Genomic DNA, 5,012 nt, shown 5'->3' with positions numbered 1-5,012 from the left:
TAGGGGTAAGTACCCCCTTACCATTTCACACATGGGGGGGACCAGGATCTGGGGGTCCCCTTGTTAAAGGGGGCTTCCAGATTCCGATAAGCCCCCCACCCGCAGACCCCCACAACCACCGGCCAGGGTTGTGGGGATGAGGCCCTTGTCCTCATCAACATGGGGACAAGGTGTTTTGGGGGGCTACCCCAAAGCACCCTCCCAATGTTGAGGGCATGTGGCCTGGTATGGTTCAGGAGGGGGGGGAGCCACACTCTCGTCCCCCCCTCTTTTCCTGCGGCCTGCCAGGTTGCGTGCTCGGATAAGGGTCTGGTATGGATTTCTGGGGATACCCCACGCCGTTTTTTTTTTTTTTTGGCGTGGGGTTCCCCTTAAAATCCATACCAGACCTGAAGGGTCTGGTATGGAATTTAGGGGGAACCCCACGTCATTTTTTTTTTAAATTTTGGCCGGGGTTCCCCTTAATATCCATACCAGACCTGAAGGGCCTGGTATGGAATTTAGGGGGACTCCCACGTAATTTTTTTTTTTTTTATTTTGGTTCAGGGTTCCCCTGTGGGGAATTCCCATGCCGTTTTTATCAATGAACTTCTATGTGTATTGTTGGCAATGCAATAACCGCGAGTAGTTTTAAATGTGTTTTTTCCTTCGAAATGTCATTTTGCTGTCAAACTGTTCTAAACACGGGAAACATGCGCCCCTTTACAGGCATACTATAGACACCCCCCAGCTACAAAATTTAAAGGGATATTACACTTTTATTGTTTGACTTTAAGCATTATTAAAATCACTGCTCCTGAAAAACGGCAGTTTTTAAAACTTTTTTTTGCATTGATCCATGTCCCCTGGGGCAGGACCCAGGTCCCCAAACACTTTTTATGACAATAACTTGCATATAAGCCTTTAAAATTAGCACTTTTGATTATTCATGTTCATGTCCCATAGACTTTAACGGTGTTCGCACGTTCGAACGAACTTTTTTCCTGTTCGCATGTTCTGGTGCGAACCGAACAGGGGGGTGTTCAGCTCATCCCTATTCTGGAGGAGAGGCTAAGCCAGGTGGAAAATAACCTATATCCAGTGAAGCAAGAGTTTAAAACAATGCAAGTTCAGCTGGGTTTATACAAAACCAAAATGGATGAAATGGAAAATAGGTTACGTAGGAACAACATGAGGATGGTGGGCCTCCCGGAGCGGTGTGAGGGCTCCCATCCTGTAGAGTTCATGGAAAAATGGCTTAGGGAAATATTTGGGACAATGATCTTCTCGCACCTTTTTGTGATTCAGAGAGCTCATAGAGTGCCTTCTAGAGTTCCGCCACCAGGGTTTCATCCTAGACCAATAATTATAAAAATGCTCAACTATAAGGACAAGGTGACTTTCATGCAAAAAGATAGAGAGATGGGGGACATTTTCCGTAATGGAGCTAGAATCTTATTGTACCCTGATTATTCACCGGACTTGCAAAAGCGTAGGGTGCAATTTATTGATATCAAGCGCAGTCTACGGAACCATAAAATTGCATATGAACTACTGTATCCAGCACGTCTATGCATTATGGCTTTAGGGGCAACCCATTTTTTTTATTCGGTTGCAGGGGTAACAAAATGGCTTGAAGACAACAAAAAGGACCTATAGAGATATGAATTGCAGCTGTTGAATAATTTAAGATAATATTGAAATATCTATAGATTTTTGGATATTTTTTCTAATAAGGAAGTTAAATAGAGGATGGCACCGGGGGGGGGGGGGGGGTTGGATGGTGAAAGTCACTGATGAAAAATGGGGTGTCATTGTTTAAGAATGTTTTTTTTGTAATTTTGATCATTTTAAATTGGGCTAAAGGATGGGGGGGGGACAGACAGTGAAGAACAAGGAACTTAGACCACACTTATGTAGGGCTGTGGAGTTTTGGTTTGAATGGTTTGGAGGGGGAAAAATGGTCGCAAGTAATGCCCCTAGGGCTAGCCTAGTTAGGCAGAAGGGGAAAGAGGGGGGTCATTTAAGGATCAGGGGGGAAGGGAGGTAAACAATACAAAAGGGAGGGGTGGAAGGGTGGTAAAAGGGAGTTGTAGGGGAAGATTAGGGAAGGATTATATGGTACACACACGAAGGGGGGGGGGCAGATAATAATAGAGCATACACGTATATGTTATTCACATTTAATAAGAAATAATATAGAAAGAAAAGGTAGATTGGGAATAGGTTACAAAGATTTTTTTGTTTTCTTTTTTAACACAATTTTAGCACTGACTGCAATTTTGGGAGACACAACCAAACAAATGACATTTTTTTGGGTAGAAGGACAGGGATGCTTTGTAAGTAAAGTTAGGCAAAATGGCCCCCACTTTGGCCATTTTTGGCTCACTTTCTTTTTTTTTTTAATGTTTTTTTTTTTCTTTTTAGATGCTGCCTAAAACCTTAAACATAGGTTCTTGGAATATTATCGGTATGGGTAATCCCATTAAAAAAGCTACTGTATTTTTGGTACTGGAGACCCATGGTGTTGAACTGATATGTCTGCAGGAAACCCATCTCACCAATGACACTAAATTACAAATTCGGAGTAAGAAATTTCAAGAACAATATCACTCAGTTTACTCCTCTTATTCTAGGGGGTGAGCATATTGGTAAAAGAGAGGAGTGTTATTTTCCTGCAGAGATGTCAGAATAGACACATTGGGTTGCTATATTTTCTTGAGTTGCCTAATAGAAAAAAAAAACATACGTGATAGCAAATGTTTCTATTCCCCCTCTGTTTAAAATGGAGATCTTGTACGGATTATTAGAGTTTGTGGAGGATAAGGCAGATACCCCGGTTATAATGGTGGGGGATTTTAATGCGTTGCTTAATAACAGTCTGGACAGGTTTCCCCCAGGAGCTCGGACATAAAAGGTGTCAGAGGGACGTCTAGGCCAATTTCTTGAGGATATTGGATGGAGTGATTTTTGGAGATCCCATAATCCAAATAACCAGCAATACTCTTGTTATTCAGGGTCACATTCTACACTCTCACGTATAGACATGGCAATAGGCAATAGTGAAGCATTGCAGCTAATAAAACAAAATAGAGTAATGGCCAAGAGGGATATCAGACCATTCACCCTTGACTCTAACTGTAAATCTATATGACAGATGTAACCAGAGAATGTGGACAATAAATCCACTATGGGTGGAGTTAATGGGAAACCCAGAAGAAATAACCTTGAGATTAAAAGAGTTCGTAGAACTTAATACAGGTACAGCGCCAGTGGGGGTAGTGTGGGATACCCTAAAAGCATTCCTTAGGGGACATTTTTCATTCAACAGGTGGTAAAAATAAAGAAGAAATCAAGGGAATGGGAGGAACAGATTAGAAAGGAGGTGATGGAGTCTGGGAGACAGTATGTGATAGACCCAACCCCAGAGAAACAAGAGATATGGCTCAAGAAACAGCAAGAGTATAAAGTGGCAATTACTAGGAAAAACTGAAAATAAGAGACTTTTTCAGAGACAAAATTTTTTTGGAGAGGGGGAAAAAATGGGCCGTATGCTGGCACTTTTAGCTAGGACCAGTTCTTCCTCAGTTATCTCTACAATTAAGACCCCAACTGACAAAACCTCGTCTGAAACTGCTGTGATTATGGAGACATTCTCTGAATTTTGCAGAGATTTGTATAAGGCACGTCAGAGTTCAGATCGGGAAGATATGGATAAGTTCCTGGAGGGCGTTGAACTACCTGTTCTCTCGGATAATGATAGGAATGAGATGGAGTCCCCAATAGCTTTGGATGAGCCGCAAAAAGCAGTAGCTGATATGTCCAACCAAAAATCCCCAGGTCCAGATGGGTTACCATTGGAGTACTGTAAATTATAAACAAATATATGCCGCGCTGTCTCAAAAAAAAAAAAAAGAAAACTAAAGCAGCCAGCACAGCAGTGGATAAAGTTGCAAAAATGACAAATTGGGTGAAATGTGCAGCACTTATGTGATCATATAAACCATAACAAATAATATGAGTACAAAAAACGTGAATAATAAATGATGTGCTCAAAAATAATCCAAGCAGTCCTCTATTATGACATATGATGTCTATAAACAGAGGAACTTGGACGTGTGATGTCCAAAAAAGAAAAAAGTCAGTGACAAGTTTCAATCATGTGTGATGATAATCCTCAACCACATGTGGATATAATATAGTGACAGTCTTTAACTTCAAATATGTATGATGTAATAACAGTTAATAGTAGGTCCACCACCAAAGACACCAGAAGCTGCTTACCAGAGGGATTGAACTCAAATAGGTGTACACCTAGTGAGTCAATCAAGCTTTGTGGTATAATATACCAAGGGGATCAGATGCTCTATCCAGATATGACCTCCAGATGGACCTCCGAACAGGTGTAAGGTATGGATGGACTCAGTAGATATAGGCAGTCAGCCCCATCATTAAAAGAAAGAGGAAGGCATATAGTGTAACTCCGTATGGATATTTTAATACATAAAAAACAAAGGAAATACACTTACGTGTTTAGCAGTAAAATCAAGCCCTTGTATAAAAGAAGACAGTGGTCTCAGCATATCCTCCCGATGCGTTTCAACTTAGAAGTCATCATCTGGGGTGCTGGACCACTGTACTGGCTGAGTATTTGTAGATACTGGTTACCCCCATAACAAGTGGCAGCTCTGTCTGATTGAAAGTGCAAATTATGGAGATTACTTCCTGGTTCCTCCAAAATGCCGCCCGGGCTTGCATTCCAAGCCTCTTTTCATATGTAGAGGAGGATTACATCCTGGTTCTGCCAAAATGGTGCCCGGACAAGAGTTCCAAGCCTCATTTTAACATGTGAAAGAGGATGTGACATCATGTGGAACAGTGACTGGTTTAAACAGCCAAAAACATGGCACCGCTATTCTCAGGGACATATAGGGGCAGATGTGGCTTAAAACGGCACAATGTCCGGTGTATATAACCTACAACATGGTGCAAGTCACAAGGTATCACCCTTCTGGCAGAAAAAATGAAAAACA

This window comes from Aquarana catesbeiana, linkage group LG02 (genome assembly GCF_042186555.1).
Source record: "Aquarana catesbeiana isolate 2022-GZ linkage group LG02, ASM4218655v1, whole genome shotgun sequence".
NCBI classification, from domain to species: domain Eukaryota; kingdom Metazoa; phylum Chordata; class Amphibia; order Anura; family Ranidae; genus Aquarana; species Aquarana catesbeiana.
The sequence above is the reverse complement of the archived record's forward strand: the minus strand, read 5'-3'. Positions refer to the sequence as shown.